Here is a 17,347-nt window from a genome sequence, read left to right as displayed (position 1 = left end):
GGGTGGTGGGAAAAATTGTAAAATGGACACAACTCTTCTTGGAAGCCCGGAAGTTCTTACAAAAGCCTCAGAATAGGATTTGGCTGAAGGCATCCAGATTCTCTTATCCGGTGCCTGAAAGCTTAAGGTAGGTAACTAGGGGAAGCAGAGAAACTGATCTAGGTAAGTTAGTTTGCTTAGGCCTTGGAACCTGGCCTTCAGTCACCTGTAGGACTGCTCTCTCCAGGGAGGGCGGCCATGTTAATCATCCACAGGTGTATGTACTGAAAGCCTTTGCCATTAAATCTATTCTGAACAAAGGCCTGCAGTGCCAGCCGAGAGAGCCAGGGCTGCTGACTCTTTACAGCACGTCCTCAGTGTCTGAGCGGCCCGGACCCCTAGCCCGCACTTTCTCTGGATGTCTGTGTCTGTGAGCGGCCCGGACCCCTAGCCCGCACTTTCTCTGGATGTCAGTGTCTGAGCGGCCCGGACCCCTAGCCCGCACTTTCTCTGGATGTCTGTGTCTGTGAGCGGCCCGGACCCCTAGCCCGCACTTTCTCTGGATGTCTGTGTCTGTGAACGGCCCGGACCCCTAGCCCGCACTTGCTCTGGATGTCTGTGTCTGTGAGCGGCCCGGACCCCTAGCCCGCACTTTCTCTGGATGTCTGTGTCTGTGAACAGCCCGGACCCCTAGCCCGCACTTGCTCTGGATGTCTGTGTCTGTGAGCGGCCCGGACCCCTAGCCCGCACTTTCTCTGGATGTCTGTGTCTGTGAACGGCCCGGACCCCTAGCCTGCACTTTCTCTGGATGTCTGTGTCTGTGAACGGCCCGGACCCCTAGCCTGCACTTTCTCTGGATGTCTGTGTCTGTGAGCGGCCCGGACGCCTAGCCCGCACTTTCTCTGGATGTCAGTGTCTGAGCGGCCCGGACCCCTAGCCCGCACTTTCTCTGGATGTCTGTGTCTGTGAGCGGCCCGGACCCCTAGCCCGCACTTTCTCTGGATGTCAGTGTCTGAGCGGCCCGGACCCCTAGCCCGCACTTTCTCTGGATGTCTGTGTCTGTGAGCGGCCCGGACCCCTAGCCCGCACTTTCTCTGGATGTCTGTGTCTGTGAACGGCCCGGACCCCTAGCCCGCACTTGCTCTGGATGTCTGTGTCTGTGAGCGGCCCGGACCCCTAGCCCGCACTTTCTCTGGATGTCTGTGTCTGTGAACAGCCCGGACCCCTAGCCCGCACTTGCTCTGGATGTCTGTGTCTGTGAGCGGCCCGGACCCCTAGCCCGCACTTTCTCTGGATGTCTGTGTCTGTGAACGGCCCGGACCCCTAGCCCGCACTTGCTCTGGATGTCTGTGTCTGTGAGCGGCCCGGACCCCTAGCCCGCACTTTCTCTGGATGTCTGTGTCTGTGAACGGCCCGGACCCCTAGCCCGCACTTTCTCTGGATGTCTGTGTCTGTGAGCGGCCCGGACGCCTAGCCCGCACTTTCTCTGGATGTCTGTGTCTGTGAGCGGCCCGGACCCCTAGCCCGCACTTTCTCTGGATGTCTGTGTCTGTGATCGGCCCGGACCCCTAGCCCGCACTTTCTCTGGATGTCTGTGTCTGTGATCGGCCCGGACCCCTAGCCCGCACTTTCTCTGGATGTCTGTGTCTGTGATCGGCCCGGACCCCTAGCCCGCACTTTCTCTGGATGTCTGTGTCTGTGATCAGCCCGGACCCCTAGCCCGCACTTTCTCTGGATGTCGGTGTCTGTGAGCGGCCCGGACGCCTAGCCCGCACTTTCTCTGGATGTCTGTGTCCGACGGATTTGTTCACCCGTCGCTGGGTCAGGGTCTGCGGTTCAGATCTGGAAGGAGGATGTGACAGCCTTGAACCCAGCTCTCGGGAACTCAACACAAAGCCTGTGATATCTGTTGTCCAGCCTTGGTCTGGTCCCTGGCCATGATAACCAAGCATCTAGCTCATTCCTAAGACTGAGCCTCCCTCCCTCAGTGCATGCTCTGGTTCTTAGTGTCAGCTTCTGGATTTGCCCTTTTTCTGGTAACTGCCCAGCACCCCCAATGCCTCCTACATTGGAGGCCCTCTCTAGCCTCCTTTGGGGAAGAAGGATGCACAAACATTTACCAGGAGACTTCAGCATCCCAGCCACAATTCCAGACCCTGGGCCACATCTTCTCCTTTTATATCCTCATGGCAGTTGTGCAAGGCTGATCTGGTCCCCAGCATAAATGAAGAGCATTGATGCTATTGAAGCTCATAGATGACAAGGACGTTTCCCAAGGTCACCTGGCTGAGGAGTGGAGGAGCAGCAGTTTGAGGCCTGGTCAGTCTCACTTGAAAGTATTATGTGACTGCTGCTCCACTCAGGGCCTCCCAGGGACTGACGCACTGCTCCAACCTGCAGCTGAGTCTGGGCGCTCCCCTGCCAGCCACCTCACCTGGCATGTGGTGGCTTCTAAGGGCTGCTTCTCCTGGATTTGCCACAGCTGTCTTCTCCCCTGTTTGGGATCCCTCACTGTGGGCAACCTTGCATCCCCCGTGGCCAACCAGCCTTGGGGAAAAAGCAAACTCTGGGCCTGAAAGCAACTTGGCCACATAGCAGCGTGATCCGTGACCCTGAGCAAGTGTCTTCATTTCTCTGACCGTCAGTTTCCCCATTTGTCTAAAACAAATGTTGGTTGTTCAGAGGTAAATCTGACTACCCTTTAAAATCCTGAATTTAAAAGCTTTGTTCCAGCCTGGGCAACATAGTGAGACACCATTTAAAAAAAAAAAAAAGGAAAACCTTGTTTCTCTGTCCATGAGTCTGTACTTAATATTTTAAAATTATTTACTTCAGGGCCAAGCGTGGTGATTCATGGCTGTAATCCTAGCATTTTGGGAGGCCCAGGCAGGCAGATCACCTGAGGTCAAGGGTTCGAGACCAGCCTGGCCAACACGGCAAAACTTGTCTTATGAAAAATTCAAAAATCAGCCAGGTGTGGTGTCACATGCCTATAATCCCAGCTACTCGGGAGCCTGGGGCAGGAAAATTGCTTGAACCCAGGAGGCGGAGGGAACTTTCACTGGGTTGCAGTGAACCCAGATCACACTACTGCACTCCAGCCTGGGCGACAGAGCGAGACTCTGTCTCAAAAATAAAGCCCTTTCTTTTAAAACTGAAGCTTTTTCTTTTTTTTTTAAACCAACAAGACAGACTGAGACGACACTTGCAGAGGTTTTCACAGATGGTGTTGCTATTGGAATCAGTAAATTGTATTGTGTATAAAATAGGATGTGAGAGTGTCATTCTGGTTTGTTAGGAATTCAGCCATTAGGCAACAAAGGCAGAGGAAAATCGTGGCGTCTGTAAGCACATTTCGTAACAATGGCTCTTCCCAGGAGGGGCCCTGCCACCAGGCTGACAATTTTCTTCAGGCTCATCAATGTTTTTCGTTGTTTAAAGACACACATTAATGTAAAGTCTCCTCCCATTCTCTCTGTAAATTACGGCATTCAGAAGAAGTGGCAGCTGCTGTAATTAAGACACAGTTAATTGCCTATCTCCTTAATTGCAATGATAGGATTTTGACAGTTTGGTAAATAAGAATTGTTTGGTTTCCTCTGGCAACTTCAGCCTCAGTCGGTTCTCTCCTGCAAGTGCTGAGTCACCCAGTCCAGGGACAAATGGCTGTGGTCCAATGGAGACAGGATGGGGCAGCAATGCAGGTGAGAGGCGGGCAGTGTTTATGATTCTCCTTAAGTCTCCTCTCTCTCTCCCCGCAAGAGCCTCCCCAACGTTGCCTGTTCTGTCGCCCAATAAGATCCTCCCAGAGTTTTCTCCCAGATGAATCAGTCACCAAGGAGCCCACAAGACAGGAAAAAACAGAAGCAGAATGCCTGCATTATGGGGTGATGATCTCCTGCTGCTGATGGGCGCAGGAGGACGTGATGCTGTCAGTTGGGGATACTGAAGCCTAGGGAGACTCAACATACCCAGAGTCGGGAGCTAAGGCCTGCAAAGCCAGGATCCCAACTCAGGTCTTCTGACCCACAGTCCCAAGCACGCTCCACAGAGGCGGGGACTTTGGAGTCACACAGATCTGGGTTCAGAGCCTACCTTTGCCTTTACTGCCTGTGTAACTACAGGCCAGACACTCAGTGTGTCCAGGCCTCAGTTGCTTTCCTTGCAAATTAGATTTCGTAGTACCTACCTCATAACACTGTGAGAATTTTAAAAAATAATCTGTTGGGCATGGTGGCTCACACCTGTAATCCCAGCAATTTGGGAGGCCCTGGTGGGAGGATTGCTCCAGTCCAGGAGTTCAAGACCAGCCTCAGCAACACAGGGAGACCCTGTCTCTACAAAAAAAAAGAATTAGTCATGGTGGCATGCATCTGTAACCCCAGCCAATTGGGAAGCTGAGGTGGGAGGATTGCTTGAGGGTGTATTGTACCACAGCACACCAGCTTGGGGGACAAAGTCAGACCCTGTCTCAAAAAGAAAAGAAAAATAACCTTACAAGGTGCTTTAGCAACACGTCAGGCTTGCAATAAGGGTGCTCAACAAATGGACGTTATGTAGCAAGCACAAATCTTATTCCAAAACTTACCTAAATAACTTTTTTTTAACATTTCTTTATTTTCCATGAACTTAATTCTGATCGTGGCCTATGGTCCAGCTTCCCATTTCAGGTGTTTCTCTTCAGGATCCTGCTACTTATTGATGATACCACATCAAGACACCAGAGTCCAAATCATTGTAAGAAAATCTGCACCTAAGTTTTAAGGCATCCTAGGAGGCTAGGAGAAATCATTGCACTTGCCTGCCATCCTATTTGGTGCTGAAAAAAAAAAAAGAAAGAAAGAAAGGAGGAGGGGGGAAGAGAAATAAAACAAGTTTCCATAGTAAAGCAGTAGATAAACAGTACATAGCTCATTTTCTACCATGCTTATGATTGGCACTGAAACATGACTGTAAGCTGATTGTTGTGACAACCATGTAATCAGTTAATCTTTGCTTCCCAGAGGCCACATAAGGCTCAGGAACTGGGATGTTCGTGACAATGGCATCTGGCTCTTTTCAGTACCCCTGGGTTTTGTTGTTGTTGCTGTTGCTGTTGTTTTTGTTGTGCTGTTTTTGTGCTATAACTCCCGTTTTTCCTAAGTGTAAAGGTAAAGGAACTGTTGGTATACAATAGCTAACATTTTTTCAACAAGGGAATGAATGAAGGGAGGGAGGTGACTGGGTAGAAAATTCCTCTTTAAAAACAAGGTTCCTTTCCAGATTGGTGGATCTTGTCCTGCTCAACACATATGTGGGACTGGCTCTGCAGAGATGAGCTTCAAGGCCGGGCATGGTGGCTCACACCTGTAATCCTAGTACTTTGGGAGGCTGAGGCACGCAGATCACCTGAGGTCAGGAGTTCGAGATCAGCCTGGCTCACGTGGTGAAACCCAGGCTCTACTAAAAATACAAAAATTAGCTGGCATGGTGGCACACGCCTGTAATCCTAGCTACTTGGGAGGCTGAGAGAACTGCTTAAACCCAGGAGGCGGAGGTTGCGGTGAGCCCAGATCCCTTGAACATGGGAGGTGGAGGTTGCAGTGAGCTGAGATCCTGCCACTGTACTCCAGCCTGGGCCACACAGCAAGACTTGGTCTTCAAAAAAATAAAAAGATGGGATTCAACAAGATAGAAGCTCACTGCTGTTTCATCTAAACCAAGTCCTGAGGAAAGCAGTCGAGAGTTGGTTTGGTGGCTCTGCACGCGTCAGGGAGCCAGCCTTCCTCAAATGTATCATTCTACCATCCTTCATTCCGCTTCTGTCGCAGGGACCCAGGGCTGCTTGAACCCAGCATCTTGTCTGCATTCCCACCAAACAGGAAGGAGAGGGCCACACCTTTTAAAAATGGCACACGACGCTCCCCGTTGCTTTCCCTTGGCCAGAATTAGACACATAGCCACACTTAACTGTGACATACCAGGACCTGGCCACCCAGCCGGCTGCCACTAATACAGATTCACTGAGCACCATAATCTTAACTCAAGCAGAGGCTGCCAATGCCACAGTCCCAAAGCAGGTCCCTCATATATACTGTAAGGCTTCCAGCCAGCCCAGTGCTTACCTAACCAGCAAACCTCAATGTTGCCAGCCAATGCAACATTGAGACACTGCGATTTTCTGACATGAGACAGAAACGGTTCTGTCTCCTGGCTTTAGAAACCAGCTGCATTTTTCCTCCCTTGAACCAAATCCCCAGAATCTAGAATCTGTGCTAGATCAGGTTTCTCGCTCAAGGGTAGAACTTTCCCACTCACTGCGCCATCTGTACTCTCTTATTTTTTTTCTTGAACACATGAAAGGAAGGCTGAGAAATATAGTCTTTAGTTGAGTCACCTCTGAGCTCAGCTAAAAAGTGAGGGTGCTGTAAGGACAGAATAAATATGAGAGACAACTAGCAGTCTCTATCACACCCAGAAATTGGTTTTAAAAAAACACAGCGGCTCACACCTGTAATCACATCACTTTAAGAGAATTGCTTGAGGCCAGCAGTTCAAGACCTGTCTGGGCAATTGGCAAAACCTCATCTTTACAAAAAGTTTTTTTAACTTAGCCAGTCACAGTGGTGTGCACCTGTGGTCCCAGCTGCTCAGAAGACTGAGGCAGGAGGATTGCTTGAGTCCATGAGTTCAAGGTTGCAGTGAGCCCTGATCACACCACTGCCCTCTAACCTAGTGATAGATCGAGACCCTGCCTCCTTAAAAAACAAAACAAGCTGGGCATGGTGGCTCACCCCCGGAATCCCAACACTTTGGGAGGCTGAGGCTGCTGAATCATGAGGTCAGGAGATCAGACCAGCCTGGCCAACATGGTGAAACCTCGCCCCTACTAAAGATACAAAAATTAGCTGAGCACGGTGGTGCGCACCTGTAATCCCAGCTACTCAGGAGGCTGAGGCGAGAACCGGTTAAACCTGGGAGGCAGAGGTTGCAGTGAGTCAAGACCACACCACTGCATTCCAGCCTGGAGACAAAGTGAGACTGTGTCTCAAAAAAAAAAAAAAGTGGAGTTTAAAGTAAAAAGTAAATGAGAATATCACCATAGCCCTGCTCCCTCCCCAGTAGGCTTTGGACCTGTTCATGTAGTGACGCTGTGGGTTTGAGACAATTGTTTCTAGATCCTAAGCGACACCTGAGCGTAAATGAATGGTGGCACCTGTGCATTTGTTACCACACATTCAACACCAGCAGCCCACTTGGGCCTCAGCTAACAAGGAGGCCTGTGCCTCTTTAAAGCCACAAACTTCAGTTCAGTAAAAAAGAGCACTGGACTTGGAGTCAAGATCTCCAAGGCAAATCAGAGCTCAGCCATCTAGTAAGTGACTGATTATATGTTGGTGCCAGAAACGGTAATAATAATAAGACCACTGTATGCATGGCCAGGCGTGACAGCTTAAGCCTGTAATCTCAGCACCTTGGGAGGCTGAGGCATGTGGATCACAAGATCAGGAGTTCAAGACTGGCCTGGCCAACATGGTGAAACCCATCTCTATTAAAAGTACAAAAATTAGCCAGGCGTGGTGGTGAGCACCTGTAATCCCAGCTACTCAGGAGGCTGAGGTAGGAGAATCGCTTGAACTCAGGAGGCGGAGGTTGCAGTGAGCTGATATCATGCCAGCCTGGGCGACAGAGTGAGACTCTGTTTCAAAACAAAAAAGAATAAAAGATCATTAATGCATGATGAGAGGTTATCGCGTACCAGGCACTGTGCTAAGCTAACGTGCATTGATCATTGATTCCCCATAACACTACCATCTAGATAATAATGATCTATTGCCATTTTTCAAAAGAGAAAATCAAGGCTCTGAAAGGAATGACCAGTGGAACCAGTAAAGCAGTGGCATGAGAATTTAAAACCCAGGCTCAGCCTGGGCAGCATAGTGAGACTCAATCTCTACAAAAAATTTAAAAAATGTTTTAAATTAGCTGGGTGTGGTGGCACATGCCTATAGTCCCAGCCACAGGAGTACCAGCTACTCTCGAGGCTGAGGCACGAGGATTGCTTGAGCCCAGGAGGTTAAGGCTGCAGTGATCCATGGTTGTGCCACTGCCCTCTAGCCTGGGTGACGAGCGAGACCCTGTCTCAGTAAAATAAAATAATGAAACCAGGGCTCTGTGGCCAGACTTCTTGCCCTTAACCAACTTACGCTGTTTCTCACAAAGAAGAGGAGACATGTGCCAACCTTAAGGTGTAACTGGGCTGGCACACAGGTGGACAGTACCTAAAGATCAGTGGAGCGGGAGAGGGATTACACGGTCAGGTGGGTAGGGGACACTCCCTAGATGAGGAATGAACAGAAATCAGCCAGGCAGACAGGAGAAGAGGTGTGTTCTACAGCAAGGAAACAGCGTGGGTGGCGGCACGGCCGGCATCGATCGCGTAGCGGCTGCTGGGCTCCGCACATCGTGTTTTCCATTGCAGAGAATGGAAGGGGAGGGTGGGAAAAGATAGTTCTTTTTCAGCAAGGAAAATATTCTTTAGCAAATCCCCAACAAATGTTTCCTTACATCTTGTCGGTTAGAACTAAGTCACAAAGGTGCTTTGACCTGTGATGGGAGCTGGGTGTGGTGGTGTGCACCTGTAGTACCAGCTACTCAGGAGGTTGAAGTGGGAAGATTACTTGAGCCCAGGAGTTTGAGACCAGCGTGAGCAACACAGATAGACCTTGTCTCAAACACACACACACAAACACACACACACACACACACACACACACGGAAATGGGATCTCCAAGCTTGGGTGAGATCAACCATAATCATTCCCTTGAGCTGGGCCCATTACGACCTGAACAAAATTTTGATTGTATTAGCCAAGAAGAAATGGACGATGCTCAGTGGGGAGGTGACCTGCAGGCTGAGCTCACAGTCTTTAGCACAGATCCAAGCAAGAGGTGATGAGGAACTGAGCTAGCAGGTGGGTTGAGAACAGCACGGTGACCCTATTGGGAAGCAGAAGTGAAAGTACTTAGTGAGCTACCAGAAGTGAGGGCAGAGGGAGCAGGATTCTTAGGCGATTCCCAAATTTATGACTTGGGTGACTGGCATGTCGGTGATTTAATTAATTGGGGGCAGAGGGTGAGGACTGGGGAAGTCAGGCTAACAAGACGCATGAAATGATCTTATGACTTCGGAGACACTCTGTTGCTTGGGGGATTCTTCAGACTTTCCTGTCTCTTGATCTGCTGGGCAAATCAAATAATAAACCAAGTAAAACCTTTTTGTATAAGCCTCATATGATGGTCAATGTCCTCCTCTCTTAAATAGAAAGCAGGCAGCGGCTGCCTGATCTCATTTCCCCAGAGGCTGTGTCTATGCTATGTGATCCTGACCCGGACAGACAGGGTGTCATTGTGTCCGTCACATCAATGGCAGTGCCCAAGGGACCCTGAACCCCTGCTTCCGGGACCCCAAGACCTGACCTGGGCCTGCCTCCTGAGGCATGGCGGTTCTCCTCCTTCCTTCAGTTCTACAGTCCACTCTAATAAACAGCCTTCCAAGAAATTCATTTTTTATCAAGTTAATAGTGATTATTTTTGTAACCTAAAACCAAAATCAAGACCTTAGTAAGGTCTTAAAAAGGATACAATATGTCACAAATTCCCCTGTGAGGTACTTATATCAGCAGTGTTTCCTTACAACCTAATCATAAGCAAATGAGAAAAAAAATGGACTGTGAGATATTCTACAACTGGACAGACTCGTTAAAGCAAAGTTACTACCATGAAACACAAAGCAAAGAATGAGGAGGAACAGACAGATGAGGCCGGAGCCGTAACAACCGCAGAGAATGTGATTCAGCCCTGGGTCACTGAATCACAGAGGAAGAAAAGATAAACTCTGAAAAACATTTTTGGGTCATTTACGAAGATTCAAATTTGGACTGTATATGACGGTGTTATAAAATGAGTGTTACTGTTCTCAGGTGAGACAGCCCTCTGGGGCTAACAGAAAATGTTCCTATTCTTAGGAAATGCATGCTGCAATATTTAGAATGAACTGTCATGATGCCTACTTTCAAATGGTTCAGAAAAAATAATATAATGTGGTGAAACTATTAAAAACTGGTGCAGGTAAGTTGAAGGTGCATGAATGCTTATTGTATTCTTTCAACTTTTCTGTAAGTTTGACATTTTCTAAATAAACTGTTGGACTGTACAATTATAAACGATCAATTTACAATAAAAAAAAATCTGGGGGGAAGTGAAAAGCATGTTTGAGGCAAACATTCAATACATTATTGTCCCAAAGGACAGTTTATGTCAATGAGTCAGAGTGAGACCCCCTGGTCTACAGAGTTTTTGAGGTTTATGGCTGTCCTATATAATTATAACTAACATTTGCAAACAAATGAGGTGCTGCCTCAGACGTTCTGTCTTGTAATCCTGATGCAAATGAGCCTCAGGAGGTGGGTTTCACTGCCCTGTTTTATAGCCAAGGTGCACAGCTGCACTTTGGGTCTCTATGTGTCTCCACGTCTCCTAGAACTTCCTCCCTCCCGGCTGGCCGCTACCGGAATGAGTACCTGGCAGGTTCTCCTTAAACACTATGTCTTGCGTGTCTGATAAAGAGACCTTTTTAAATTCATTGAGAATATTATGTTAGATGGTTGCCCAAAATTTGGCTTTTTTTAATTAAGAAAATGTTTTTGAGACAGGGTCTCAGTATGTTGCCTAGTCTGGTCTCAAAGTCCCGGACTGCAGGTGCACGTGGCTGTGGGTCTAATGGCATCATGGAATGGAATGGCTGCTGGAATGCTCCTTAGCCACTATCTTCTTCATTCCCTCCCCTACTCCCAAAGCACATGATGTACATACTCAAGTGTAAGCACTGCAATATTTGACTGGGGACAGATGGAAAATGCCAGGGTTGCAGTTCTTTTGAAGCGGGAGGTCCTCTGGCCTTGGGTCGGTCTCTTAGGCAGGGTTTCCTGGGGTCCACACTCTGAGATGGACATTTTCATGGCAGGCTACTGGGAAGCAGTCTGTTGGGGTGTGCTGGTGTAGCAACACGTGCAAGGGAGTGAAGGAGGCAGGACTTGGCAAAGGGAGAAGCTGAACCGTGAGTCACTCACATCAGACGGTCAGCCAATGCCACAGAAAGCTCTGAAGCTAGAATGGAACCCAAGAGATGTCCCAAATTCAAGCAAGGAGGCTGGACTTTTGTCCCCATGTCTCCCAATCTTTGGACCTGGGCTACCCCGGGAAGGGTGTGTAATCTTGGGTAATGCAAATTCTTGGCACGTGGTGAACTATGATCTGTGAGCAGGCAAACTGTCGTCCTCATACTGAGAAGTCAAAAACTTTCAGCCGGGGAATAGAACCTTGGTCCTCCAGACGGCATCCAGAAAGTGCACTGGTCCTGCTGTAGGCACTTCCCAGTCTGGGCCAGGACCCAGGCCAAGACGACGGATTGCTTTTATCTAGAAGAGTTTCTCCGCCTTCTGGTATCTTTTTTGACTTTATGATTTTTAAAGAGTTCAGGCCAGTTATGCTGTAGAATGTTTGAACTTATCTAATCTTTCCTTATGACTGAAATTCAGATGATTTTCCTCTGACTCATCATTTCTTTCCTCTCCTAGAGGGCCAGGCACTTCCTCTGCAGGTTACGTTGTCACTCCATCTAATTATCGTCTGGTGGCCAGCAGAGGAAATGGGGGTAAATTCTAGACAGGTGGCGAGATGGGCTCTGCATTGTCTTCAAGCTGTCAAGCCAGGGAGGAACAATGACCCTGAACAGGGATGAAGCTGGGTGTGCAAGCTGTCAGGTGCTTTGAGCTCTCTGTCCTCATGCAAATCTTAGGTCAGCAATCTTTCCAAACGCAGCCATGATGTTGGCAGAGCAGATTTGCTGGGTTCTTGTCGGGGGCCCCACTACTCTTACATGTCAATCCTTAGTCTACTTCTCATTTTTTTCTGCCCCCTGCTGCAGGAAATGAGAGTCTGTGCATGCTGCAAAGAGGGAGCCCTGCTTTCACACTGGGCCTGAATTAATGATGATGTTTGCCGTCTTACTGCAAAGCGTGGATTGTACTCATCAAGAGCCATCCAGTTCCGTCACTCTCATAAGGACTTCCCCCACCCTCTCAAATGCCTGAGAAACTGCACCTGCCAGTTGCTTTCCTCCTACTCCCGCTCTGTCCTTTTGTACCGTAAGGAAAGGTTTTAACACTTGCTTACCTACAGAACGGCAGGGGCTAGCCCTACTCCACCTCCCACCGGTAAGGAGGATTTTACTGGTACCCTGTTGGCAGGGACAGAATCTCAAAATTCATCTTCGAGTCTGCTTCCTGGGCCCACTCCCAGACCAACTCTTTCCCATCAGGTTCACCGGGAAACTCTCTGAGAGGAAGATTGGTGTGGAGATGGTCTGGGGAATAGGCACAAGAAATATCTCCACAATGGAACAAAAGGAGCAGGATTGAGTAGAGGTAAAAACGGCCTCAGATGCAGCAAGGGCTGTGCCTCAGCCAGTTGATTCCACAGGGAGTTTGAAGCTGAGATGACCCTTCGCAGTTGTCCCAAACCCAGGCAAGGGGGCTGCTCCTTGTCGTCCTCATGTTGAAGAGTCACTGGATATGGCTGCCTGCAGGTGGGAGCATACACCTCGGACACCTGTTTTGTTTTTGCCTAAGGCCAATTCTTTTTTTTTTTTTTTTTTTGAGACGGAGTTTCGCTCTTGTTACCCAGGCCAGAGTGCAATGGAGCGGTCTCGGCTCACCGCAACCTTCGCCTCCTGGGTTCAAGCAATTCTCCTGCCTCAGCCTCCCGAGTAGCTGGGATTACAGGCACGCGCCACCATGCCCAGCTAATTTTTTTGTATTTTTAGTAGAGACGGGGGTTTCACCATGTTGACCAGGATGGTCTCGATCTCTTGACCTCGTGATCCACCCGCCTCGGCCTCCCAAAGTGCTGGGATTACAGGCATGCGCCACCGTGCCCAGCTAATTTTTTGTATTTTTAGAAGAGCCGGGGTTTCACCTTGTTGACCAGGATGGTCTCGATCTCTTGACCTCGTGATCCACCCACCTCGGGTGAGCCACCGAGGCGTGAGCCACCACGCCCGGTCCAGCCAATTCTTGAAGAGCAATTTAGTTGTGAGTTATCAAGAGGCAACCCACAGTCTCGGCAGGTATGGGCACAGCTTGGTCCTGAAGGGTAGTCGAGGCAGGGCACCACAATTTCCACTGCAGGGATCCCTGTACATTTTATGACTAGAGGGCTCATCTGTTTAAAAGACACCTTTAGACTGGAGCGGTGGAGGCGCTGGCAAGGGGATGGGAGGAAGGGCAGGGAATCTGCCATGTAGGGTTGGCTCCACGTGGGAAGGTGGAAAGTGGGTGAGGGACACCAAGCACCGCTGCTGTGTCCTGGAATGAATTCCGGCTAACTAGCCAGGGCTTCCTCCTGAGAAGTGAATTATACAAGGCACCACACTCCAATCATAACAGTGATCTATTGAATGAACTCATGTTAATAATAGTGTCTCTGGATTGAAGAATTTCATATTATTTTCATGTTCCTGCATTTTTTCGTATTTTCTGAATTGTGAGAACATGTTTTATTTTATTTTATATTTATTTATTTATATTGATCTCGGCTCACTGAAACCTCTACCTCTCAGGTTCACATGATTCTCCTGCCTCGGCCTCCCAAGTAGCTGGAATTATAGGCGTGCACCATCATGCCCAGATAATTTTTGTATTTTTAGTAGAGACAGGATTTCACTATATTGGGTCAGGCTGGTCTTGAACTCCTGACCTCAGGTGGTCCAGCCGCTTCAGCCTCCCAAAGTGTTGCGATTACAGGCGTGAGCCACCGTGCCAGAACATGCATTATTTTAAAGAGACTATTTAAAGGTTCTATGCAATGAGGAAGGTCACCGAGCTCTCTGACGTCATCAAGAAGGAAATATGAGACTAAGTGGACAGAAGATGACTTCCAAAGAGTGAACTAACGGTGGATCCGGGGGAACAGTTATTTAACAAATGTGCTTCCAAACATGAAGGTAAGAGTTGGATATATTATAAGAAAAGATGATGCGGCTTCCCTGGACGGCGGCCAGCATGGACTGGCAACATTTTGCCTTTTGAGAGAGTCAAAGGACAATACGACATGGCGGAAAGACGGACCGATAGTGATGTGTTCACGTTTTGCAGGACAGTCCCAATACCACTCATCTAAGGAAGCACCACCTTGCCATATACAAAACGCGGGGGGAGATGTGGAGGACACTTTAAAGCCGAGGGGAACGGAGGCCTATGTGTTAGATGTCACCAAGCATGGCACAGGCTTGGCAAAATTTATATCAATGAACATCTTTATGCAAAAGCAGCACCTGTTGTTCAGAGGCAGCTCTGATGAGAGTCCACAGAATCTCTTCTACTGTGTAGACTTAACATAATTTTGGTTTGACTCTTCAGTTAAATGTTTCGAAATGCACTTAAATTATATTTTTACATTTTATATACATGGCATGCATAATATGATCCCAGTTTTCTAAAATTATTTGTCTATAAAGCTGTCTCACTCTTAACCTCCATCCGTTTATCTCTCTAGAATGACATCTAAACTGATATTCACCAATTGTGGACAATAATAGTTTCTGACTTGTGGAAAGTAAAAGGTTCCTCTTCAACATGTCCCTTCTTGTTAAATAATAATAAATGTTAGAAATAATAGTGACTTTTAAAGACTGACTTTCTTCAACACCTTCTCGCTTTTTGCTAATAACTCTTTGTTAAGCCCTGTCCTGTGTAGCTGTCAGATATAAAAGAGTAAGTCCATTCTATGTCCTTGTTCTCTAACCAAGATATTTGTGCTAGACGTGCTCACAGGCACATAGTCCAGTCTATGTCCTTGTTCTCTAACCAAGATATTTGTGCTAGACGTGCTCATAGGCACATAGTCCAGTCTATGTCCTTGTTCTCTAACCAAGATATTTGTGCTAGACGTGCTCACAGGCATGGCCCAGCTCGCAGCCTATGCCCCTTCCTTATTTAAGAACGTTATTACTTTTCTAGGTCCTTTCGCAAGCAACTTCCTCTTTTCCTTTGTTCTCCATTGCCTTTACCTATTTAGAAAAGTTTTAAGTTGTTAGTCAATCAGGTTCAGTTTAGATTGGCAAGTCTGGCTCCAACCAATGGAGATCAGACACAGCAGTGAGGGCCCCATGGGAGGCCGAGGCGGGTGGATCACGAGGTCAACAGATCGAGGCCATCCTGGTCAACATGGTGAAACCCCGTCTCTACTAAAAATACAAAAAATTAGCTGGGCACAGTGGCGCGTGCCTGTAATCCCAGCTACTCGGGAGGCTGAGGCAGGAGAATTGCCTGGACCCAGGATGCGGAGGTTGCGGTGAGCCGAGATCGTGCCATTGCACTCCAGCCTGGGCAACAAGAGCGAAACTCCGTCTCAAAAAAAAAAAAGAATAAATATGCCACCTTTCCTTTGCTCATCGTGCTTTCATAGCAAGATTGCTGACAGAGAGAACCCTTTCTGCAGAAAGTAAAATTGTCTTACTGAGAAAACTTTTTGTCTGAATCTTCATTTTTCCTTGCAGTACCGAAGAACAAGCATTTTGCTTATAATCTGACTAGTGAGATTTGCGTTCCTATTTTTAAAAATTATTATTATTATTTTTTTTTTTGAGACAGAGTCTTGTTCTTTCTCCTAGGCTGGCGCTCAATGGTGTGAGGTGGCTCACTGCAGCCTCTGCCTCCCGGGTTCAAGCAATTCGCCTGCACCAGCCTCCTGAGTAGCTGTGATTACAGGTGCACACCACAACGCCTGACTAATGTTTTTGTATTTTTAGTAGAGATGGGGTTTAGCCATGTCGGTCAGGCTGGTCTCGAATTCCCGACCTCAAGTGATCCACCCACCTCTGTCTCCCAAAGTGCTGGGATTACTGGCACGACCCTTGCGCACAGCCTGTGTTCATTTTTAAACGTTCTCCTTTGTACTTTTTTTCTATTACCAGGTATATCTTACATAGAACATGGGAACTTTTTTGTTCATTTTTCTCCTCAATGGAGAACACAGCCTATTATTCTTAAAACGCCTTTGACATCAAAAAACTGGATTCAATTTGTAGATTCATTACAACGTGGGTGTATGACTGTTAGGCCAGTTTCTTAGCTTCTCTCAGCCTTCATTTCAAATGGAAACACTTCGTTTTCGATAGAGAGTCTCCTTCCATGGAGGTGGTGGAGATTCTAGATGGTAGATGTCTAATAGCTGAAACAGCGTGTGGGAAGGTGCTTGCTCAACAAATGAGAACCAATTTATCATTTCTATTAGTGTGGGTCCAGTTTGTTGCTTCTGTTCTTATACATTTAAGTTTTCCCTAGCTTATCTGCTTTCAACAAAATGCTGTGTCACCAAGATTCTGTTATTACATTATTTTATGCCTCTCCCATGTAGGTTATGCTCCCAGCGGGAACCCAGCCTAGCCCCTGGTCTCTCCTATGTGCCATCTGGAACCTTATGGAAATGTTTTACTTTCTAACTCGCAAAGCGTATCTAACTGAGAAGTATCCCTGTTTCCAGGGCAACCCACGGTACATAATGCCAGCGTTTTGTTTTGGCTTGGTTTTGACAGAGGTTGGTCAGAATAAATATTTTTGCCACTTCCTTCTTCTGGGGTTTGACCTGCTGTTCTGTATAGTGGTGCTACTGTGATACTCCATGGATTGGTTTGAACCATATTTTTTTTTTTTTTTTTTTGAGACGGAGTTTCGCTCTTGTTACCCAGGCTGGAGTGCAATGGCGCAATCTCGGCTCACCGCAACCTCCGCCCACTGGGTTCAGGCAATTCTCCTGCCTCAGCCTCCTGAGTAGCTGGGATTACAGGCACGCGCCACCATGCCCAGCTAATTTTTTGTAATTTTTAGTAGAGACGGGGTTTCACCATGTTGACCAGGATGGTCTCGATCTCTTGACCTCGTGATCCACCCGCCTCGGCCTCCCAAAGTGCTGGGATTACAGGCTTGAGCCACCGCGCCCGGCCCTTGAACCATATTTTTAAATAATCAAAATTTTCCTTTGATACCTTCAGAGGAGCAGCTTGGAGCCTAATCTAGTCTTGGACCAGGCAGAGCTGGCCTCATCTTTCCCTTGGTGCCAAACCGCTTCCTCAGTTCTAGCTTGTAGAGGGCAGGACTCCTCAGTGTGACACCAGATTTTCACCTTACGTTGTGCTTGGGACAATCTTTACAGAAAGAAAGCTCCGGGGATTAGACAGCCGGGATTATTTGCCTCCAGGATTTTCCTTTTCACGCTCATTTTTGCCCTTTCTTTCACATGCAGCTGGACTCTCCCTAGCGACCAAAGGA

General features: G+C 48.0%; 1 long non-coding RNA gene across 1 annotated transcript; it reads right to left on the bottom strand.

Moving 5' to 3' along the window:
* Nucleotides 1-3,167: 3,167 nt before the first annotated feature.
* On the bottom strand, nt 3,168-17,341 carry LOC128930246 (uncharacterized). Its single transcript, XR_008478027.2, has 3 exons — nt 17,065-17,341; nt 7,550-7,657; nt 3,168-4,798 (listed from the first exon to the last, which is right to left on the bottom strand). It is a non-coding gene; the product is annotated as an uncharacterized LOC128930246 (long non-coding RNA).
* Nucleotides 17,342-17,347: the final 6 nt, after the last annotated feature.

The sequence above is a fragment of the Callithrix jacchus genome, chromosome 19, assembly GCF_049354715.1.
Source record: "Callithrix jacchus isolate 240 chromosome 19, calJac240_pri, whole genome shotgun sequence".
Lineage (NCBI taxonomy): Eukaryota > Metazoa > Chordata > Mammalia > Primates > Cebidae > Callithrix > Callithrix jacchus.
This window is presented reverse-complemented; position numbering and strand designations above follow the sequence as displayed.